Genomic DNA, 24640 nt, shown 5'->3' with positions numbered 1-24640 from the left:
AAACGGTAATGAAGAAGTAATATAAATATTTTTGGCGATAGAGGTTTGTCAAAGGGTCATGCCCCACAGGTTGAGAACCAGTGTTCTAGTGGCAAGGTTCATCACCTTACCTCCTGCCTGCAGGGCAAATCTAGACAGGGCCAGGGTTGAGACCTTCATGTTCTCTGCACTCACCTAAGCAAGCACACAACCCTTGAATGATGCTTCCCTGCCCCAAATGGCCTTTCCCATGGAACATTCTTTTGTCAGATGTCCAGCATCATGGGTCTTGCATTCATGCTTACTCACTCAGCAACCATAGCTGCACTTGTCTCTCCTCTAAGGCAGGAGGCATGGGGAAGCCTTCAGGGCAACCTGATATCTCTGTCACACTGCCCATCTGCAGGACTTGATTGGGATGTCCCACCTCCTGACACCCTGATGCAAGACCAGGGGTGCACAACATTCCTAAATTCACCATTCAGGAAGCAACAGAGGATTATGGTCTGTTGAAGGCATTCTCTGGACCAGTTCTTGGAAAGCTGGTTTTTTTGGCAGTGTGGAAAAGAGAACCCTAAGATCTCTCACTAAATGCTCCTCAGCCCTGTGATTTATTCAGAGAGAAGCCAGTTGTCCCGGCTAGAACAGAGAAATGTGTACTTTGGAAGCAGATGTTAAACATCAGAGCTTATGTGTTCAAAGAGGGTGTGCCCAAGGGGATCTCTCTGCCGGGTCCTAAATGAGAAGCCATGAGCATTTAGCACTGCCTTAAGAAGTGGTGAGAAGCTTTGTGGAGGATGTCTGGGGGCTTTGTAGGCACAGGCCTTGCAGGGAAGGTTCTGTATGGTTGCATTGCTGTGAGAAGACTTCAGCTGGAAGCAACTCATTTCCTTCAAAGGTCTTCTGTCTACAAACAACGTGACACCCGTCTTCCCCACGTGTCAGCACAGCAGACACTCCAGCACACACACACACACACACACACACACACACACACACACACACACACACACATACACACGCACGCACGCACGCATGCATGCACACAGAGGCATGCATGCACAAGCTGTTTCTCATTTTGCTTTCCTTCCCTTTCCTCTATTTTTTAGGTAAGAAGAAAAGGACAGAGTACCTTCAGAGTGTCCCCTGCATTTCTCACAGCTCAAGCTTCCTGTCATAGCACAGTCAGCTTGAGGCAATGGAGTCATTTGAGGATCCCCTGGAAAGCCCTGCTGGTTCCCCTGCTTCTTTGTGCACGGTGCTGGTAAAGGAAACCTAACAGAAACACTGTGAAGCCCCCTTGATCCTACCTCTCCTTCACTGGTAAGTGGAGCTTGTTCAAGCTGGGAGAAGGCGGCTTCTGTGATGGTGACAAATAACACACACTTCCTGTTCCAGACATGTTAAGGCATACTGTGGGTTGTGATTAGCAATCAGGAAGAGAATGGTCACCGTGTCCTAGCTTGCTTATGCCTTTACACACTGATCATGAGCCTCTCCTGCCTGTGTCAGGCTGGGAGATCTGCACACTTCTGCAGCTGTCATCAGGAGAGGGCATTCCACACACAGCAGCTAACTTCTCCTGCAAGAGGGGAACCTACGCCCATGACTGACCCGTGAGCCGATTTCAAAGGGACGCTGGACCTGGGCTGTTGTATGAGAGGAGTGGGAAGGGAGGCTGTGTCACTCTGCTCGAAGAAAGTGTGGCTCCTGGAAATTCAGATAGAAAGTCAGATTAAATCGGGATTAACTGGGCTTTTCATCTTACTTGAGAAAAAAAGCAAAGGATGCCTTTAAAATGATATCTCCTCTCCAAGGGCAGGTAAAAGGTGGCCGGATTCATGAGGACTTCATTCCTATTAACTTCTTGGGAATCAGATAATAACCAGCTTCAACAGAAACAGTGGAGAAGGCCCTTTTACGTGTCTATACTGTTCCAGGATGATCCACTGGATATGCCGTAATTCTCGGGACAGAAAAAGACTCACTGAGTGCCATTCCTGTAATTAGTTCCCATTCAGTCATAAGTTCTTAAATATTGGCAGCAAGATCTTCACGGGATACTCCCATTAGGTGACTAACACAATGCAAATGAAATGCAGATCGCTGGAAACCCGAGCAAAATTGCCTGCCCTGCAGTAGATGCAGCCTTTCATCTGAATGGGATATGACATAACTTGAGTCTTGCAAAAGAGTTCTTTAAATATCAGAGAGCTAAAAGAGATCAATGGAGAAATGAACAACAGTATTTTTATGTCATCCCCCCCCCAAATAACCCTCTCAATACCTACAGGTCAAAGGTAAAGAGGTCTTTGCTAAGGTCACCTGTTCCCTCCTCTAAGTTACTCCACATTGTGTAAAATGGTGGCTTTTCTAGGCCATGAGACACTCCGTTTTACAACCATCTTCGACTCCATTTTGAGTGCAGACTCGGAGGCAGGAGGACTATGCACCTTGGTTGGCGTAAACAACGGCACCGCCCACAAGGACTGGACCGGCATATAAATGATTTCTAAAGGTTAAAATGGATACTGCCATGTAGGGAGAGGGTGAGGTCCCGAGTAAACGTGTATTATTGGCAAGAGTCAAAGACCCTGATGCCAAAGACCCATGGGACTAGCAAGACCCACCCCAGGCTAGGCTCTGAGGAATACAAAAGCCTTCCCCTGGATGAAGAGATGGACTTTAGCTAATACAAGTATGTGCTGAAGATACCCACTGCAGCCGTCTCCTCCAGGGTAACAGCCATCTCGATACTTCCCAGCTAATCGGCCTCCTCCCAACCTTATCTGTGTTTATGCGATGAACTTGCTGCGTTTCTCGGCGGCTGTTAGTGTATCTGGATCAGAGCCCAGCTTTATCTATCGGTCTGTCTGTCTGTCTGTCTATCATTTCATTTTCTCATTCCCCACTGCCCCAGTTGTTCCCCATACCCTGAGCCACGCAGGTCACAGCACCATAAATTTAACAAAATCTCCTGGAACTGTTGGAACACAGAGCGTAATGAAATCATGGAGACTCTAGGCCCCAGAGCACTTCGATCACATCAGCTTGAAGGAAGGATGCAACACCCTCGCCTAGACCCCACAAAGAGGAAGACACCTAACATTTGTGACGGTGACAGCCCTTCTCACCTGCCGTCTAACCCTGTGCGTCAGGGAACACAGGCAGAGCGCCCCTAGCCATCAGAGGCTTCAGTGCAGCCCACTCTGGATACACCTCGCCATCCCTCTTCTTCTAACTGGACTGGCTTCCTGCTTCCGCTGTGCACAGCTGCCGCCTTCACAGCCCCAAACCTGGCTGCTGCAGCTCAGCTGCACCCGAGGCTTGACTCTTCAGCGCCTCCGGCAGGCTTCCTTACCTCATTGCCACACAGGCTCTGTCCTAGCAGCCTTCCTGCCTGCCTCCCAGGCCTCTGTGCAGCTTCTTGAACTCTATCCTGGCCTCACTAACCTCTGTTACCATTCCGTAGACTACACAGATACGCATGCAGATAAATGCATTTACTCTGGTCTGAGAGTTAATATATTAGTAATTAAACAGGAATAAAATAACCTGTGTTTGCCTGAGCCAGGTCTTGGGACGAATTGCTGCCAGCGAAACTCATCTTATGAATAAGAAATTATGTTGCTAAGTAATTTAGTGACTAACCCCTGGCTATATGTCTAAGTATGTTAATTATGCTTCAACACAGGCTATGTAACTTCCACCCCCAACCCCACACTAAGGTTTATCCTACTGCATGGACCAAGTTTCTTCATAGATAAACATAGTAAAGCATGATATAGCCAACGTTCCCAGCACTAAAAATGTCTAAGGGGATTTCAGGAGTCAGGCTCTGTGGCACCTTCCTTGGGAAGAGCGAAGGATAGTGCCTGATAGATTAAAGAATATGTTTAATGGGTGCTTGGGGTGCTGAGAGAGCATGGAGGTATGCTTATAGTCACCACAGTTAGCCATTTGTCCCGAGTTTCTTTTGGACCTGACAAATAAAATTATGGACGATTTGGGGAGAAAAATAATATGTTTAATTCATTCTAGACTGAGTGTCATTGGCCCTTCACCTCTGAATACAGCAGGACATGTATTTGCCTTCAGCGACCCATTTAGCAAAGTTTCACAGTGATTTAATGCGAAACGAAGGCAGACACAGGTAAGACAGAAGTAGCTCTCAGATGTGAGAAGCCTAGACATACCCACAGTGAAGCCATGCAGAGCACCCAGCCCTGTATGCTGTCTATTTTTATCAGCCTATGTCTATTTCTGGCTTCCTTTTTTCCCTCCTTGCCTTGGCAATGCTAGATGTATGCACAAAAATGTAGATATTTATCCAGAAATTGGTACTTTACTACTGATGAGTTGATACAAACAATATAACTAGGACCATTATAATGTTAAGTGAGTTTTGAACAAATAGAGTTAGAAATCCAATTATCTTTCCATAGAAAGCTTTTGTGTGCAGCCATTGTTAAATAAAGAAGGGAAGCCAGAGGGAGAGTTAGAACAGCAATTTCTCCTGCCTGTAAAAGGACATCAGAGAGTTTTACCCTGCACATACATTAATCTGCTCATAATGGCCACCCCCCTGCTGTCAGCCAACAAAGATCATTTTTAACTCCTGCTATACTTTGGTTACTGGAGGCTTCCTCTTGGGAGAAGAGCTGAAAGCCAGGAGCATGTGATATGAGTGAAACATGAAACATCAAATACAGAGGCCTGGATACAAAACTAGTTTCCAGAAACAAGCTCCAGCAGCCCTCCCTTGGGACCCTGGGTTAGGACCCTCAGGGTTTACTAGTGATGAGAAAAACCAGGAATTATTGCACTCATCCCAATTTGACTGACATTTAATTGGCCTTAGACCAGTGTTTCTCAAAGTTTTAGAGGGGCCTGGAATACACTGGGTTTTGGTTTAAAACGTCAAATGCTCGTGCATAGATTGGTAGTGGGGTCTGAGGGTCTGCCTCTCCTAAGACACAGCAGGAGATGGCCTTGCTGTGAGTCCATGCACTTGGAGTGGCAAGGGGTCTCAACCTGAACACTGGTGAGTTAAAGTTCTACTGCTTGGTTTCCAAGGGCAACCGTTAAAAATCCAAACAGGAGGAAGTTTAGAAATCCCCTGCCCTTTGAATACCAAACACTAGCTGTGTGACCTTGGGGGAAAGGAACTGGTTTTCCTTTAAAAGCTGGTTATGGGGGCTAACTATGTTTACTTTGGTGCTATGTAGTCATCATTTGCTCCATCAACACCAGCTAAACTCATCTGGCTTCCTGCTTTCATTTTCCAAATGTGAAGTCACTATGAGGTGAAGAATCCGACTCAGTGTGGTACAGCTTGGCCACCGCCCACACTTAACCAGAAATATGATCTCCCGAGAACCTGTAGGCCACTTGGCTTGGTTACATCATGGCCCATTACTAACTGGGAAGCTGACCCCAGCATTCACCCAGCCCCCTTCCCTGCCTAAGTCTCTGGAACCCACAGAGCACCAGTGGCTTAAACTATATACCCAAGCATTTTTGTTACAGCTGGTCCTGACAGGTCAGGCCTTCTGTTAATTATGACTATTGCACACATAATTGATATAATTGGGGACACAGAGTATCTGAGTAAAACCTGCAAGAATGGATTAGATCTCCCTGGTACAGCATAAGATTCCTGCAGTTTTCAAGAGAAAAAACATCCCTAGGGAAAATTATGGATGGCTCAATGGAACCTTTGATGTGGTCTACGAATAATACTAGTCATGATGACCTAGTCCCCAAGGACAAAACTAAATCTTGTCAAAAGGTTGCACACACACAGCCATCTCTTTTTTTCTGTCATATTTTATAGACACCCTCAATAAAGTTTTTAATGTTCACAGTTGACTGTGATGTCTTTTGGGAGGTCAGAAAGCAAAGCAAATAGAAAATGCTCTCCTGAGGTATTTTGCAAATGGGCTTTAGCTACAGGCTGCTCCAGCTCAAGGGTGAAGAGCGGCACAAACTCCTTCCTTTCTCTGCAGTAGAAGGAATGAAATGACTACTTTCTACAGCAGGCCGAGATATGGATAAATGAACTGGAAAAAAAAATCTGCTGTCTGTCTACTGCCGCTGCATAATACAAAATATATAGCACTCCAGTATCGGTCTAGTGAAAACCTACAAAACACTAGCAGCTGCCTGCAAAGCATCCCTGCTGTGGTGCAGGTGGTCCTTGTTGGTGCAATCAGAAGGGGGCTGTCCATGCAGTTCATTAAAATTGCCAGTGTTAGCATCTACTCATTCTCAAGACACAAGACAGCCCCACATTCTTGTAGCACAAGAGGGGTATTTCTTATGATTCTGCCCGTCCTAGAGCCGTTTTGACTGTCTGGTAGGTAAAAGGCCCAGGAAGCAGAGCTGCCTGAGCCAAGCACAGAAAGCAGGTGGTGTTGATACCAACGTGAAATTACATGTTCTGGGCCGCTTCAGGTTGGGGGATCTGGAGACTGGTGATGGATCACAAAGCCTTTTTCTTTTAAGTGGCATTCTACTCTGAGCTGAGACTGAAAAGGAACAAAGTAAAAACACTTTTATCCCTTGTGGGTACATTCTTGGAAGCCTTAGTTTCACGTGAACGTTAGGTCATGTGAACTTGCAATCCCAAATCAGAGCCATTTAAGGTGTTACCGGACCGTGCTTTGGGTGCATTCGCTGTGTGTTGGGTTCAGATATTTTCTCATCCTTTCTTAAAGATTCAATTATATCCCCAATTCCTCACCAAAATTGAGAGTGTCGTCATCCCAACCCCCCAGTGTTTAGAAACAGGGCCATCCCATGGTAGTCACCCATCCCAGGGGTAATCAACAGCTAAAATGAGGTCATACTGAATATGGTGTGCTCTGCTTCTAATGCAACTGAAGTTCTTATTGAAAAGATGGCCATATGAAGAAACACACACACACACACACACACACAGAGAGAGAGAGAGAGAGAGAGAGAGAGAGAGAGAGAGAGAGAGAGAGACAGAGAGAGAGGCCATCATTTAAAAACATGGGCAGAGACTGAAACGATAGGACTATAAACCAAGGGATTGCTGGCTATCACAGAAGCTAGGAGAGAAACAAGGGATGGTGCTACCTCAAAAGGAAGCCAGCATTGCTCTTCTCATCTTGAGAATGGTAGGAGCACACACTTCTATTTTTGATGCTACCCTGTTTATGGTACCTTATTACCATATCCCTAGCAATGCTATGGCCACCCTATAAAGGGCACCACATTTCTCTTCTTTGTATCAGATCAGAGCCCTCAGACATGGGAATGAATAAGGGATGCAAAGAAATAAATGAGCTTGAAAATGGAAAGCATTTCCAGCTCCAGATAGGCTTTAGACAGAGCCAACGTTTTGCTGGAGATCTGTCAGATTTTTTTAAAGATCATACCGGAGACCTTGGTGTCTCCTTGACTGCCTATCTGGTGCCCGTCAGGCATAATGCAAAGCACATTTGGAAATGGGAAATTTTGACTGTACCTCCTTCAACCACTCACCATTCTTTGATTCGTTCAATGAATATTTATCTTCTGCCCAGGGACAGGACACTGGCATGTTGAGAACTTAAAAATGACTGGTCTTATCTCCCTTTGCCTTCCCACAAGTGTTTATGTTCACAGTATCAGTGTCAAAAATCTATAGCTGATTGATTTTGAAGCTGTGTGTTTCTCTAAGCCTTCCCTAACCCTGCTTATGAACAGAGAAGCCAGCAACACTCCTCCTCAGAGTCTTTACATAGAACTCAACCTTGGTGATAGTTTATGCTGGGATGTAGCTTTCACCTGGCATGGCACATTTGAACAACTGCTTTCACTGTTAAATACCACCTCTGGGCCCACCCATCTCATTCCTGGAGTACCGAAGGGTGGGGCTGAGATGTTTAGCAGATCATGTATCATCAGTAGTGGATTGGTTACACTCTTCTGGTTATAAGACACTCATAATTCCCCTAGTCTGCCCAGGTGCCCACAAGGTGTTAGAGGGACAGCCCATCATGAGTCATGAACAGGGGAAGAGTCCTCTGATTGGAACCGGCACAAAGGGGAAGTGTTGCACACCGATCAACAGCTAAAAATCAATGCTCCATCTAGATCCTGGTCTCCTTAAATTCAGGCCTTCAGTTTTATTATATCTCTGAGTCTTCTAAGGTTACTTTCACAGCCTCTGGAAATAGCAGTCTTCTGATAAATGCTGTTCAAAGAAACATCACTAAACAAACAGCCCTTCTCCAAATCTCCCCATCTCATCTTCCTGATCACCATCGAGGTGAGGCCAGAAGAGGATCCCCTGTGAAAGCGCAGGTGACCCCTAGCTTCCAGTGTGCACGGTATTAACTGGTGGACAACTGCGTCTGCGCAGAATGGAGTTTCCGGGGCTCTCTACAGTGACCTCAGCTTGAAATCCCATCAGGTGGAGGGAAAATCTTAAGGCTGGTTTGAACGAGCTTCTCCTTGACAAGGGCAGAAGCAGACAGTGCCCTGTGGCAAAGGGATAGACTTACCAGCCTCCGTCGCTTCTCCACTCCCCCCCCCCCCCCGTTCTATTCGCCAGTGTGCGCTCTTCAACCCAGGCTTGTAATGAACAATCTCATGATAAGTCTCAGTTTTCTTTAGGAAGAAGACTTTAGTTCAGCTTCCAAATCTCTTCTGTGGCAGCCTCAGCACTCAAGGCCCTTCCTTCCCTGAGACACACACAGGCCCTCAGGCTGTTTACACTAAGCTGCTTTGGGAAGCACACCCAGGACCATCCAGTCAGGCTTCTTGGGATGCACTGACCCCTGCTGGACACCTTACTTCTCTCCTGGAAGCAGCTGAGCGAGCCGAAGCCAGGCTCTCCCTCGAGGTAGGTGGAGGCAGGACTTGGCATCTGCGGTGGGTTGGTCTGCCGGGGAGACAGGTCTCCTCTCCATGGAGAAAAGACTTGCATTCGTGCCAAGTTCAAACACAAAGGCCCTCAAGGTGCAGGCAGGAGTGCCAGACAGAGCAGCTCTGCCCTACAGGCTGGAGCTGGAGACCTTGGTCAAGCTTCTGCATTGCTATGTTGTATTGTTTGTTTTTTTCCCTTCATAAAGGCACAGCAACCTAAGTCTGGACTGGAAAAGCATCCGCTTCGGAGCCTGAAGCTGATCTGGGTCTCCGGTTCCCAGGGCTGGGAGCTGCTGCATGACGGGGTCTGTGTTGGCTTGGACAAATCCTGGAGAAGGAAAGGCAGCCCTTGTATTCATTCTCTGCTTCCTCTGCTTAAGCATCGGTTGCCGCTGGCTGCCTTCCTTCTGCAGCTCCTCCTGCTTTCGGGGTGGTACGCTGCTATCAATAAGTCGGGATGAAGCAGTGGATGGAATTGATTGCATCCTGGAGAAAATGCATTTTGAAAGAGAACCTCGAGGTGAGTTTATGCAAAAATCTAGCGAATTCAACCTAGTAGTATCATTTTTAATCCCGATAACAGGCTCACGAGGAAGTGACTTCAGAAGGGGGCTTCTACGTCCTCTTAGACAATGTACAGAGAATCTGTACCGAGCAAGTTGGTGACTGCCGCCATCTTATCCAAGAATTTGCCCTTTACAGGGAACATCTTCCAGAAGACAGCCCATACGCAGCTTCCTCTCTCTCTTCCTCTCCCCATTTTCAGGAAGGAGGTGCTGTGTGACCACCTGGCTGCTCTGAGGCTCGGTGAAGACCCCATGCACTGAATCTGCTGTTCGGCACTCCATGTCTACCACACATTCCATCGGGAATCATTAAAGGCCTGCATCCCATCCCAGCTTCCCTTCCAGGAAGCCCTGCTAAGGTCAGAGAAAGTGCTCTGGGGGAGGCAGCTGCTGAGGGCAGCCTGCCCTGCGGCTAATGCCCAGTCAAGAAGGCCTGGCTGGGGAGGGTGAGCTGTCCTCCTCCATACAGGCCCTGCCACAGTCTGCCCAGGCTCCCCCTTCACTTCAGGCAAGAACTACCAACCTCACAGACCCATTGTCACCGCCCCTACTTCAGGCCAGAGCTTAGGGAGAGCACTGAGATTTAAGTTCCCATCACCAGATGTTGCCTCCACTTGCTGTTCTAAATGACCTCTGGCCTGCTGGAGGTAATTACACAGTAGACTTTATGGGCTTAGGGGCGGGGAGATTGATACTGGCGAATACCAAAAAGGATGTGCTTAGAAGCCTGCTAGGATAGGAGCCTGCAGCGGGGAGAAACGTCAGGATACTCGCCCCTACTCTACCTCACGGTCTGTCTGCGGCTCTTCACAAAGCGTGTGTGCTGCCTGGCTAACGTGAAACTGGATCAGGCTTTTCTTCACTAACCTAGAGCTGGAAGATTCTGGAATCTGGCCTTCATGTGATCTCTAATCTCCATAAGCCCCTTCTGCATGCACCGCCCCAGCTGCAGCCCAAGAAGCATGCTGTCTGCCAGGCTCGGTCTCATTCCTGCTTGGCCCCAGCCATGCCCCCCCCCCAGAAGGCCTCCCTCCACTGCCACTGCCTCAAGGGCTGCTCCCAGCACCTCTCCTATCCTGTGTCATGTAGTTCCTTAAATTGATGGTTATATTTTTATATCCTTTCTTGAGAAGGAAGCCGTCTTCATCAACCCCAGAACTCTAAATTTAAAGAAGTCAAAAAACAGGACCAGCGACAGAGCTTAGTGGTGGAGCATTTGCTAGAATGCTCAAGGCTCTAGGCTTGATCCCCAGCACCAGAAAACTAAGCTAAAACGGAGCCAGAGAGATGGCCTGGTGGGGAAAGGCACCTGTCATTAAACCTGACTACTTTATTCCCAGGGCCCAAAGAGCAGGAGGAGAGAACCTATTCCAGCAAGCTGTCCTCCGACCGCTGCATGTACACCATCACACTTGTGCACATGTGTACTCATACATACATACATGCATACATACATGCATGCATACATAGAAAACAAAATGATGCACTCTTATGTCTCTTTTCTTCTGGGGGAAGGTAGGACCCTCCAAGGTCAGCATTTGGTGCTGTGCCAATTAGTATCAAAGCCACAGCTGCGTAAGCTTGCATCTGGTGGAGACGCCCAGGTGACCTTCCTGAATGTTCCTCACTGGGACCTTCCATAAACACTCCTGTCACTCCATCCCAGCCAGCTCCAATACCGAATGACTCTATATTGTTTCTCCCTTTATTCCCTCTACTAAGCCAAATAAACAGCTTCTAGCTCTCACATTTTAAATTAGCATTATCTTTTCCAATCCGAAGAGTCTTTCCCCCATCCCGAGTTATTAGCTTATGTGTTGGAACCTTGCCAGCAGGGCCTCTCATGGGTGTTCTGTGGCCTCCAATGTCATTCTTAACAAGTGCTAGTAGAGCCGGGTGATGGTGGCACACACCTTTAACCCCAGCACTCGGGAGGCAGAGGCAGGCGGACCTCTGTGAGTACAAGGCCAGCCTGGTCTACAGAGTGAGTTCCAGGACAGTGAGTTCCAGCACCTTTAGCTGGTACAGCTGGGATTGGAGCAAGTCCTACAAACAAAAGTCCATGTAAAATGACCACTCAGTTTAAAATGCTATCAACCAGAAAGATCACAAGGCCAAGCAGAAGAGGAGGTGTGCCAAAGCCACGGCCTTGAGCCAGCACTGAACACTCCTGCAGGACCCCACCAGGAAAGAGCCAAGGTACTCTGGTCACCCTGGCGGCCTCCGACATCCCCAGCCTGTTCCTAGCGCCTCGGCATCTCTGGCTTGTTGTTGTTGGTTTTATTTTAAAGGACAAACTTAGATGGCAGAGCCCTTACAGTGAAGAGGAAGGCTACCAAAGAGAGATGCCTCCTCTCTGCACCCCTCCACAAGTCTCAAAATGCCTGGCACAGGCTCAGGGCTCTGGAGGCCTGGCTCCTGTGATCCCTGAAGCTTTCCCTGTAGCTGAATGAGTCTAACATGGGTGAATTCCTCTCCCCGGCCTTCAGTAGACTTCTAACTCCCAAATCTAGGAAACTGTAGTCTTCAGAGATGCCCTGGCTTCCTTTGCAAGTGAGTCTAATAAAGTGGGGTCCCCCATCCCTCCAGACTACACCGACCTTTTTTTTTTTTTAGATTTTATTTTATTACTATGTATACAGTGTTTTCTGTCTGCATGCCAGTCTGAGGAGGGCACCAGATTTCATTACAGATGGTTGTGAGCCACCATGTGGTTGCTGGGAATTGAACTCAGGACCTCCAGAAGAGCAGTCAGTACTCTTAACCTCTGAGCCATCTCTCCAGTAGACTACACCGACCTTTTGTTTCCTTTTATTGCTGGGTAAAATAACACTTTTCTGTGTCATTCATTCTGTTCTAAGATTTTACTGTCCCCTTACTTTCGGATTGATAGACAGAAGTCAGTTGTCTTCTCGAAGAAACTCAAACAGCCTCCGGTAAGGTGTGGAGTTGGTTAGCATGTAGATTTTGTTATCCCCCTCAGATGAGGCAGAGTCCCCGAGAGGCTAAGCTAGCACAGTGGTCTGTCTCGATCGCTAAATGATTGCTAAATGACTTCCTTTTAATAGATGCTTTGTCCTGGCTGGATTGTCAACACGACACAAGTTGGAATCATTTGGGAAGAGGGATTCTCAATTGAGAAAATTCTTCCATAAGATTTGCCTGTAGGCAAGTCTGTAGTACATTTTCTTAATCAGTGGTTGATGTGAGAGGGCCCCTGCTCACTGTTGCCATCCCTGAGCTGGTGGTCCTGGGTACTATGAGGAGACAAGTTGAACAAGCCATGGGGAGCAAGCCAGTAAGAAGCATCCCTCCATGGCTTCTGCATCAGTTCCTGGCTCCACTTCCCACCTTGAATTCCTGCCCTGACTTCCCTGGATGGTGGACTATAAGCTGTAAAAAGAAATAAACGGTTTCCTCCCCACACACTTTTGATCATAGTATTGTAACACAACAATAGAAAAGTACCTAAAACATGCCCAAAGTACCCCAACATCAGGTGAGACCAGGTCCTGGGCTTCCTCTGATGGCTTCATGGAGACAAGAGAGAAAGGACCTGATATTTTGTAACTATAAGAGACTTTTGAGTGTGAAGGTCTTAGACTGGCTTGTATTTGTATCCCTTTCTACACATGAGGCATATGTATATGAGACCATACCTGGACTAGTGATAAGGAAGCCCTAAGGCACAGGGTTCTTGCCCTTCTCCATTGCCTGGAGTCCTACTGACCTGTAAGCTCCATCAGAAGTCGGGAGAATACCTTCATCCCCAGAACTCGCCTGGATAAGTCCAAACCTGTAGAGTAATACCAACATATTCTCAGCGTCTTCGTTTGGATGCTTTATCTACATAAAAATTAATATCAAAACGTCATGCTCAATGCATGACATGGAGTCCAGAGAATTCCATCTGAGTCAATGGGGTTGGACATTATTTTGAAATAACTTGATGGGAAATATTTGCCCTTTTGGTCCCAAATGCTCATATGCTCTGGAGGACACAATATTCAAGCAACTGTAAGAACTGAAACCAGGACTTTACTGAACAACTAAAAATGCTAACATATGGAGCTTGTACTTCTGAGTCTCCAAAAATAGAAAAACTAAGTTCCTCTTATTTATAAATGACCCAGATTTGAGTTTTTGTTATAGTAACATAGCTAAAACACCTGAATATGAATGATCCCCCATCAATTGATACAAAGAAAAGGTTTGATCATCTTAGCATATAAACTGTAAGAAGTATGGAACGTATATGCGCTCATAGGACTGAATTTTAATTGATATTTAAATCATGTATTTAACATAACAATGTTTAATAAGAATTTTCTCTAGATTTCCTTTTTCAAGAAATTCTCACTATGTACCCTGGGCTGGCCTCAAACTCACAGATCACCTGCTTCTGCCTCATGAATGTCTCTCATGCTCCACCACACCCAGAATGATTTTGTTCAACCCTTAAAATCATTGTCTCTTTATCACAGTGGCCATATGGTGAATGCAATATGTCAGAAACATAAACAAACATGCTTGTGTCTTTCCGCAATGTCAGCATTCATTGAATAACAATAAAACCACAAGGTTTAGAGGTTTCAATGATAGTGATTTGTCATAAATCCTGGCAACGTGGCTGAGGCACATCCAAATTCTTTATCCCAATCTAAATTACTAATATTAGCTCTCATATCACACATATATATACACATGTATACATATATTTTATCTTATATATCACATATATGTTATTATTATATATATGCATATACATATGTATGGTTTAGAGAATGGATGTAAGTTAAAGAGGCCATTTCAGGGCTCAAGACGTTTCACTGAAGCAGACAAATGCCTGGAGGGAGCTGCTGGTGGATCTGTTGGTAGAGATGCTGGAGTCAGGTTTGAGGGTTAAGTTACAAAATTGACTACAAGGTGAGAGGCCAAATCCAGTCGAGAGATGTATCGGGGCAAATGTATCACGTGTTTCTTTGGATTGCCAGCTCCCAAACGACACTGAGGCTTCTTATTAATTACAAAAGATCAACCTTAGCTTAGGCTTGGTCACCACTAGCACTTTATTATTTATTTATTTATTTGGTTTGGTTTTTTTTTAGACAGATTTGCCTATCTCTGCCTCCCAAGTGCTGGAATTAAAGCCCTGTGCCACCACCACCCGGCCACCACTGTCCGACTTCCTCTGTGTTTGGCTGGTGAATCTCCTGCCTTGGATTTTTTCCCCAGCATTCCTATCTCTCTCTCTGGAATTCCCATCTATCCTCTTCTGTGATGTGTTAACCAAATTATTCTTTATCAATAAGAAAATTAGGAGTCAGATATTGAGGTAAGAACCTGAATGAGCAGAGAAGCAGAGAAGCCACCACTCACCTCCTCTTCTCTTCCATTCCTCAATCCAAAAGAGCCAAGATCCTCTGTACACCCTGCTTTATTACTTCCTCATAAAAACCTCTATGGCTAATTTTGATCAGCTAGTGGCTAGCTCTGCCCTCTGATTCAAAACAAGCTTTATTTCCAGAATGCAATCAAAATATCATACCACATTCCTGCCTATCTATTGGTCATTCAGCTCTTTATAAAACCAATCAGAAGATGCCTTAGGTAGGTGAAGAAGGACAGAAACACATCTTTTCACGGTGTACAAAAAGATTATCCCAACATCTCCCCAGTTTTAGCCTAATAAAAGGGTCTTTCTCTAACATCAATAAACAATGTACAAGAAGAAAAATTGTCAGGTAAGAATTACATTCACAATGTCTAGTTCATTTGTATTTGATAACTTCAGAGAAAGTACTCTATTACCCATCTTCTCTTGGTGAGTCCAAAGTTTTACACTTAAACCACTTTCTATCAGAACTTTCATTACCAGCCAAAAATATCTTTTTAGACCTTAAAGCATTTTCTTACATAGACAACTTAAACTTTTATGTCTCTCAACCTTTACAAATTTTGCATCTCTTTTGTGAGTTTCTTTTCTGAATTTGGTAATAATGAAAACTATAACTATCTCATCTTCAACCTGAGAAGGAGATAATATTACCTGAGTAAACAGAAGTGGAGAGTAATCAATTTCCAAAACAGATGACAGAAGCAGATGAGTGCCTGGACAGTCACTCAAGGTTCCTCTGCAACACTGGAGCATCCTTCTTCAGCCTACAAACCCAGAGTATCTGACAGACTTTTCTGTGAAGCAGGAATTTTGAAGGACTGGCCTACCCTGTCTTAGCGAAGTTCAGCAGTCATCTTCTCTTGTGTCCTGCTTATTCAATTTGTACAGTATAGTGCCAGAAGTTGAGGCAAGGGCAGTTTCTTTCCCAGAGGCTAGCTTTGTCACATTTGAAGAAAGGAAAAAGAAAGAAAGGAAGGAAGGAAGAAATTCCTTCTGCAGTAACACAAGTATGGAATGTGTGGTATGCTTAAGTCAGCTAAAGATGGTTTTCTGTCCTACATTGGAGCAGGTAAAAGGCATTTTTCAACTTTGTAAGTCTGTTTGGACTGTACAACCAAACTATTATGAGGACTCTGTAGCCAACAAGATTTATCATGTCTCATCCAGTCTCAGAGCTGTTCCCATGTAGAACGATCATTGTATATGTCACCTGTCTTGTTACCTTCCTTGGTTTCTTTCTTCACGTCTGTAGCCAAGATTTTTCAGAAGGTCTCCCCCATTAAATTTGATCTTTAATTATGAAGAAATCCACAGTCTTTTGTTTCCTGTGGAAACAAAGGCATAATCTCCGCCCTAATGCAACACATTTTTCTGACTTCTATTCTGAAGTTAAGACAGTCTTAAAATATATAGGATGATTTCATTTAGAAGTTTTTCCCACAATCCAACGTTTCTCAGCAGCTAGGGTTGTTTTGCTCATTAGCATTTAAAGTAATAAAGCACTATACAGGGTTCAAATGCCCTGTGCTATAGCATTTCCCATCCATATGTGACTTATATTACTGTACTCTCTCTGTAAAGACTTCACTTTATGTTGGGGAAGTCCTGTTATTTGCCTGTGCATTTGTCAATAAAGTACTGTCTGGCCAATAGAAAACCTAGATAGGAGGGACTAGGAGTCGAGGAGGATTCTGGGAAGGGGAAACACAAGAGAGAGTCAACATGTGACGCCATGGGGGTAGGACGCCGGGAACTATTCTCCGGTAAGAAACATACTTAGATTAACAATTATGGGGTAATTACTTAAGTCAGAGCTAGCCAGTAAGAGACAAACAAGGCCAACAGCTTCATAATTAATATAGCCTCCTGTGTGTTTATTTGGGACTCATGCGGATCTAGAACCAGGCTGGCGCGGCAGAGCCCAGGCGACTGGCGGGGGATAAACCAAAGCAGCTAGCAAAAGATAAAGCTTCTCTTAACAACTTTATTAATTTCAAACTACTTTTTTCTATGACTCTCTATGCCTACATTCATTTCTTTCTTCAGCACCTAAGCACATTTTGAAGCATACTGTACCCATTCAGAGGTTTTCTTGGTCTGGGCCTGGCTTTCTGCGAGCCTGCACCTGTTTCTCTGCAGCTCTTCTCTGATTGCATGAGCCAAGCATTAGAGGGCCAGGCCACCCAACCAACAGGAAGGGGCAATCGCACTGAGCAAGCATTCACAAGCCTGCCAGAGAGCCTGTGGCTTCTGCCCACTGTGGCTCTGGGAAAATGTCCCTCTTGCTTTTCTGTTCATCTGCAGGCTCCTTGTGCAGCTCCAGTTAGCACAAGGTGCTGATGGCTGGTTCCGCCCCCTTCAGGTTGGTCCAGCAGGCTACCCCACTGATTCTGGGCTGGAGCTGCTTCTTTCTCTTCCGTGAGAGTCTAGCCTCGAGCACAAGGGGACCAGCCAAGAGCTGTGTCTGCCCACCCCAGTTCTGGGAAGTTGCTGGGCCCGCACTGTGGTAGGCCTTTCTACCTAGTCTCCCACCCGGTAGCACACTGGCTGTCCACAGGTCCCACTTAAGTGCTTGGCTGGCTGCACGGCGGAGGCTCTTAAAAGACCCACACCTCCGTACACCGCAAGCACCAGGACTGCCTGAGAGACTGTGGTTGCTAGGAAGCCCCATCTGGCTCCATGTCCAGAACTTTTCTCAGTTTTCTCAGGCCCTGTGCTTGTGTATACGTGGGCATTTATATTAATCTGTGCTCTGCCACTCCAGAAGTCCTGACTAGCCTCTCCTGCCTAGGTATTGGCCATTCAGCTCTTTATTAAACAATCAGGAGATGCTTTAGGCAAGTGAAGAAGGACAGAAACACATCTTCACACAGTGTATAAAAAAGGTTGCTGCTTTTCCAGGACTTGGGCCCAGTTGCCAGCACCCACAGGGCAGCTCGCACCAGTTCCAGGGGATCCAATAGCCTCCTCAGGCGGCGCACACACATGGTGCACAGATACAGGTAGTCAACATACCCATGCACATAAAATAAATACATCTAAAAAACTTAAAAGCGACTAAGATTCTGAAAATTAGGCTGCCTATCAACACAGTGTCTGCTTCAAAGGAAGCCTTACTGTAAAACAATTCACCGTTACTCTGAAGTCTAAATATAAGAAAATTGGTTGTGTTTGATCTGAGAATGGTGGGCTTAGTTTGAATTAAGTATGCAATTTAATGTTACTAAACTTTAGTTATTACTTGTTTAAAGGCTGGACTTGTCTTCTTTAAGGCAGAATTGTAGCTGATGTCTGAAGACAGGATTCCTGGCTCACAGAAAGGGGAGTTTCCTGCTGGAGGGTGGTCCTGGGAGAGTACACATATTTGTGCAAAGAAACAAAGCAACAACAATTTCCTTATTTTATTTCATTTAATCAATTTATTTATTTTGTGAGGTGGGGTCTCGTAGTCCAGGTTGATCTTGGCTCACTACGTAGCTGAGATTGGCCTTAACGTCCAAGTCATCTCATGTCCACCTCTTCAATACTAGGATGTAGGATGCACTGCCATGCTGTCTTAGTTAGGACTTCTATTGCTGTGAAGAGACACCATGACCACAGCAACTCTTATGAGGTCAACATTGAATTGGGGTTGACTTACAGTTTCCGAGATTGAGTCCATTATCATGGCAGGAGCATGATGGCATGCAATCAGAAGGCAACAGGAAGTCCACTCAGACAGTGGGTGGTATCTTGAGCATAGGAGACCTCAAAGCCAGACCCCATAGTGACATGCTTCCTCCAAGAAGACCACACCTACTCCAACAAAGCCATACCTCCTAACAGTGCCATTCCCTATGAGTTTATGAGGACCAATTACATTCAGACTATCACACATGGCAAACTGAGATTATGAAAGGTGCTGCCATGCTGAGCTAAAAAAAAAAAGTTACTTCTTACACACCAACCTGCCTCTGTGTGTTTCTCCATCTCTGGTCCTGAGAGTGTGAGTCAACTGACCTAAGTCAGTGACATACGTCCAGGAAGAGAAGGCTTCTAGCTCACTCAGTGTGAGATACTATTTTAATTTAGGAGTCAGTAAACAAACTCTTGCCTTTACGTGACCTATGCAGTTTACATTAAGCATGACTCAGGGGTGGCCTGGCAGTTGGCAAGGCGTGAAACCTCCGTGTGTCCACATGGATGAAGCCACATCTCCAGAGCTGTGGATGAAACAATGAAAATGTGTTGTCCATGGGCTGCCTATTGAGTATCCCGTTTCTCACCATGCAAGCGCCTCCGCCAATCATCTGGCAGCACAGGGCCCCGGAGAGATCTGTTGCACAGAGATTCCCAGCCTTGTTCATTTTCCGTGTTCTCCTCTGTGTTTCCATGGTGAGGTGGAAAGACAGCTGCCCTCAAAACTGTCAGGACCCCGAGATGGTTCCCAGGCTCCACATTGTTCTGCTTCTCTGTAAAAGTCAAAGGCATTGTCTAGAAAGAGAGTAGCCTTCATGCCAAGGGCAACACCCCAAGAGCATGAGCCCAAATGCTGTTTTGTGGTGGTGATTAAAAAAAAAGCAAAGAAGCTTGTCTGAGGAGCCTCTGTAAACAAAGAAAGAAAGAAGAGTGTCCCAGGGATCTCTGTAAGCTCCCTACATCTTCTAGAGGCAGTTCTCCTGACAGGAGCTGCCCCTCCGACCCTGCACAATTTCCATTTCCAGACAAAGAGCATGATGGGAAATTATGAAAAAGTGATGCAGGCAAATGGATGGCACTAGAGGAAACCATCCTGAGTGAGGTAACCCAGTCACAAAAAGACAAACATGGTATGTACTCACTCATATGTGGATTTTAGACATGAATCAGGGGAGTGCCAGCTTACAATCCCACTGCCAGAGAGTCTGGGAAACAGGGAGGACCCTAAGAGAGATATGCATGGTTCCCCAGAGAAGGAGAATGGGACAGGATCTCCTGAGTGGACTGGGAGCATGGCGGGAGGGGAGAGGGAGCTGGGAAAAAGAGAGGGGAGAAGAGGAAGGGAGGGGAGGACATGGGGGAGCAGGAAGGTTGAGTCTAGGGAAAAATAGAAGAGAGCAGGATGAGACATACCATAGTAGAGGAAGTCATTATAGGATTGAGGAGAGATCTGGCACTAGTGAGATTTCCAGAGATCTACAAGGATGACTCCAACTGGCAAACTAAGCAATAGTGGAGAGGCTACCTTAAATGTCCTTCCCTGATAATGAGATTGAGGACTACCTCATATGCCATTCTAAAGCCTTCATCCAGTGGCTGATGGAAGCAGAGGCAGACATCCACAGCTAAACACTGAACTGAACTCCTGGAACCCAGTTGCAGAGAGGGAGGAGTGATGAGCAATGGGGTCAAGACCAGGCTGGTGAAACCCACAGAAACAGCTGACCTGAACAAGGGGGAGCTCATGGACCACAGACTGATGGCTGAGAGGCCAGCATGGGACTGATCTAGACCCCCTGAAAGTGGGTGTCAGTGAGGAGGCCTAGACAATCTATGGGGCATTGGGTAGTAGATCAGCATTTATCCATGGTATACGAATGGACTTGGGGAGCCCATTCCACATGGAGGGATGCTCTCCTGGATATATGGGGGATGGCCTAGGTCCTGCCTTGGTGACATGGCAGACTTTGAAGATCCCCCATGAAGGGCCTCACTCTCCCTGGAGAGCAGAGAGGGTGGGGAGGAGTTGACAGGAGACCTGGGAGGAGGGGAGGAAGAGGGAGCTGGGACTGACATGTGAAGCAAGCTTATTTCTAATTTAAATTTAAAAAATGATAGAGATGAAGGCTTCAGCCCCAAAGGCCATCTTCACCACTTTCTCCGGCCCCATGACCCTTGCCTCCTTCTGTGAGGCCTTCTTCCCTTCCAGAAGTCTTCCTCCTAGATGGAGCTGAGATGAGAGTGTAGGACAAAGCCATGCTTGTCTGACATCTCCAGCCTTTCCCCGTGTGACAGTGCCTTTGACCTTACTGTCAACCCCCACTGTATTAGTCACTCTTTCTAACACTGTGACAGATATCTTAGAGAAACAGTTTACAACTGGGAAGGGTTATTTCAGCTTACTGTTCCAACGGCTTCCACCCACCATGGAGGGGAGGGCATGGTGGGGAGGAGGGACTCAGCTCTTGGCAGTCAGGAAGCCCTGCGAGGGTGGGCTAAGGCCTGTGAGGTGGGCTTCCTCCTTTTTCAACCAGTCTAAGCCCCAGTCTATGGGTTGATGGTACCCACATTCAGGACTGAGTCACTCTCATTAAAGCCCTCTGGAAACACCTTCACAAGCCACGTAAGAGGTTCGATTTACAAACTGCCTTTTCAAAATCCAATCAGGTTGAGACCTGGCTGATTTCTCAGCCTCCCAGAGGCACAAAGCTGTGCCCCACAGTGAGGACGCCCTATGATGTCCCAACGCTCCCTCTTACCCTGTTCCCAGCCTGTTTGGTCTCTTTTACCTGTCACTGCCCTTCCAGGACAACAGGGTGTATGTGGCCTGCTGTTACTGTGGTCCACCCCAGGGAGCTTTGTCCCCTCTTTTCCCTCTTCATTCTCTGGTCCTGACTACACAACAACAACACCAACAAAAAAAAAAAAAAAAAAAAAAAAAAAGAAAGAAAGAAATTTTACCAGAGGCTGCTGCTTTGTGTGTTAATGACCGGGTACACCTGCTAGTTCTCCAAAAATTCAGAATTTTGGAATGCTTTTAAGACACTTCCTTTGAGTGACATTTTTCATTTTACAGAGACCTTTTCTCAAATTTTTATCTTCTCTCTGAATCTACTGTGGATATCTCACTAAATTCCTCCATCTAGGCTATGACATTTGATGGAACCTTAAATCTGAAGCCTTTCCTAGTAAATAATTTCCTTTCCCCTCCTCTTAAAATTAATGCATACTATTAAACCCAAGGGCATTTATATTGAGCCCCTAAATTGATGGGATCGGCTGTGCTTCAATTTGATGCAGAAGGGCGCCACCTTGTGGGAACTGTGGAAGCTGCCACTAAGACCTCCCCCCCCCCCATGGGTTTTGGGACTCCATCTTATTAAATCAAATGAATTGCAGCAGCATCTTTTCTTCCGGTGTACTTCGCATACCCTCTCTCTCCTCCACAGGTAAACCTGTATAGATTTCCTGGAAGTTTCAGTAAAGGGACCCGAGTGTCCTCAGTGGTTAGTCAAAGCTAGGACCTCGTCGTGTTTCACTCAACCCTATATTCCTTTTCTCCCCTAAAAAAATTTAAGACACGAATCGATAGAATGCTTCCATCAGCATCCCTGAAGAATTGTAAGTTTCTGTGGTTCCCTCCAAGATTTAAGAAATGGAATGTGTGAAGCGAGGCCCCGAAGTTAGCAATTTAAACAAATTCCAAGGTGATTTATTCCTCACATTAGCTTTCTAACAGTGCTGTGTTCCCATCCACCAGTGGGAGAAGTCAAGAGTCCTAACATGTTAAGTGGGTTGGACGCTGAGCAGCTTCCCCCAGATCCTGGGAGAAAAAGTCCGAACTGAAAAAGCCATCGTTAAGGAACATTGCAAACCCAAACATCTGCTGCTTCAACCAGGGGTACCACAACAGGCCACAGCGACCCACTGCCTTTGCCTAAACTTCTTAAACAGTAACTCATCCTCTACTAGAGAATGACCACCTGTGAGGGATGCTTCTACCCCACGCAGGAAGCAGAGACAGGCAAACGGAGCCATCAGAGCAGGCATCCCCCTCCCCAGCACCTCCCACCGCCATCCAATGCCCTGCCCTAGAAACTGAAGTCCTATAGTCATAGGCTAGCGCCCGGGCCTACGCAGGCCAGCTTCCAACCTGGCTCCCTGTTGAGCAGCCGTGTGGACATGCTTATAGAATCAGTGAAGCAAGAGATCCACACTCTCTTTTCCCCAAGTCTAAAGCTCTGTGATTTCAACCTGAGCTACAGCTAGAGGAAAGGTCGGGACCTCGTGAATCCTTTCTGTGTTCTAAGCTTAAGACTCTGTCTTTGCAGTTTGTCATTAACTCTTGAATGTCACGATAAGAAATGAGATCCTTTGTCTCCTATTTGGGAAGATTAAACTCAAGCGGGCTGAGAGACCTCCAGACCCCTTTCAACAGTTCCACGCCCTCACCCACTAACCCCCTCCTACCCGACTGTTCTCTGAAGACTCCAGCTCCGCCATCATCACAGACCTCTGTACCCACCCCTCCTCTAACCAGGATCCTTTCCTAGTCAAGTACCCATTCTGGTCTGGCAGTTGTGGCACATGCCTTTACTCCCAGCACTCAGGAGGCAGAGGCAGGCAGATCTCTGTGAGTTTGAGGCCAGCCTGGTCTACATTGTGAGTTTCAGGACAGCCAGGGTTACACAGAGAAACCATGTCTTGAGAAACACACACACACACACACACACACACACACAAAGTACCCATTCTGGAGAGTACTGAGGTAGTAATGAGAACCTGGCTAGACCCAGAACATTCTTGCTCCTCTAAGGCCACTGCCCCAGAGTATGATCCCTCTGTGACTCCATTGATCCTTGTGCACACTGTGCTCTGTTCTTAACAAGAGATATTAGAATAGTCTTGCTTTGTCTGCATGGCCTTAGATATGACACCTGTGTCTGCCACCCAGTGAATATCCAATCCATGGTTCCTTCAGTGAATGACACTAGCATTGAAAGAGCTGAGTGGCTGCATTAGCCTGAGTTCTCTAGAACATGACTTTAGTAAAAGTAAGTACTACATCAATAAACTTTTGTATATAAAACTGTAATACAAAATGTATCTCAAACACACACATAAACAAACACACACACACACACAAATTCTTACTGCACATAGTAGGCAAACCATTTTGAAGCCACTTATCTAAGAAATGTCATCCCTGAACACTTCATTGATTCCATTCAAAACAATAACTAACTATTGTGGTGTGACTTCAATTTATTGGGATGTGGAGAGGGACCATTTGTGAGCAGACAGCATGGCTGTTTCTTGAGATCAGTGTGTTGTCTAGTTATCTGAAATGGTAATTACTGGGTCTTACCTGTGCTGACTCTGTTCAAAACAGGCAAAAGCCTCCACAGAGACTTATAACTTAGGCATGTGTGTTCACACGGGACCTCTGTCTGCTTCCCAAGTTGTCCCTAACTATGCACACATCCTCCCCCCTCTCTCTATCAAGCAGAGGAAGCCATTTTGTAAGAATTAGGAGGAAATACATGATAAAAGCAAACTGAAACTCTGGAGTTCCTGAGGTCAAGGTTAGCAAATATATTGAAATGTCTCTATGAATAAATAACTATATAGATAACTATATATGAATAAATAACTATACAAGCACTAAAGGACAGAAAATGACAATATGACTCCAAGCACATGGGACACATGAGCACGTGTATCTCCTTTGTCCTTTGTTCTTCTCCTTTGTCCTCTTCTGCTCAAATGAGAGTGAGGTGTTAGACGCCTGGTTTGGGATGGTTGTGGCCCCAGTCTGTCTGTTAGCAGCATCTGAGAGTGTTATCACTTCCTGTTTGGCAAGGGTCCCCTGCAGTCAAACCAGCCAACACCTGCTCAGAACAGCTCAGTGTTTACCTGAACTTGATGGTGATGCTTAAAAATTAGGAAACCTGTTTCTGAAATTTGAGTGGCTGCATTTTCTTGGAAAATCAACATATTGAACAGTGCAAACCCCATGAAGATGCACAATGATCATTGTTCTGAGACTAGGCCTAGAAATATCTGTATTTTTATATAAGTGGCTTCCTTATAGACCCGTTCATTTAAAATATCCTATAGAGAAGTATTTCAAAGGTTT

At 45.9% G+C, this 24640-nt stretch overlaps 1 protein-coding gene across 2 annotated transcripts in view; it reads right to left on the bottom strand.

Moving 5' to 3' along the window:
- The window catches only part of Upp2 (uridine phosphorylase 2), a 114901-nt gene extending 95387 nt beyond the window's left edge, over positions 1–19514 (bottom strand). Inside the window, exons 1-2 of one of the 2 annotated variants that reach the window (XM_040745375.1) lie at positions 19089–19514; positions 13156–13221 (exon numbers count right to left, since the gene is read on the bottom strand). The gene's annotated coding sequence lies outside the window, so the exon portion shown is untranslated. The remainder of the gene's footprint in view (positions 1–13155; positions 13222–19088) is intronic. The other variant, XM_040745376.1, reaches the window with a different exon arrangement.
- Between the last annotated feature and the right edge of the window lie 5126 nt (positions 19515–24640).

Source organism: Mesocricetus auratus, unplaced genomic scaffold (genome assembly GCF_017639785.1).
Source record: "Mesocricetus auratus isolate SY011 unplaced genomic scaffold, BCM_Maur_2.0 Super-Scaffold_100004, whole genome shotgun sequence".
Lineage (NCBI taxonomy): Eukaryota > Metazoa > Chordata > Mammalia > Rodentia > Cricetidae > Mesocricetus > Mesocricetus auratus.
The sequence above is the reverse complement of the archived record's forward strand: the minus strand, read 5'-3'. Positions and strand labels throughout refer to the sequence as shown.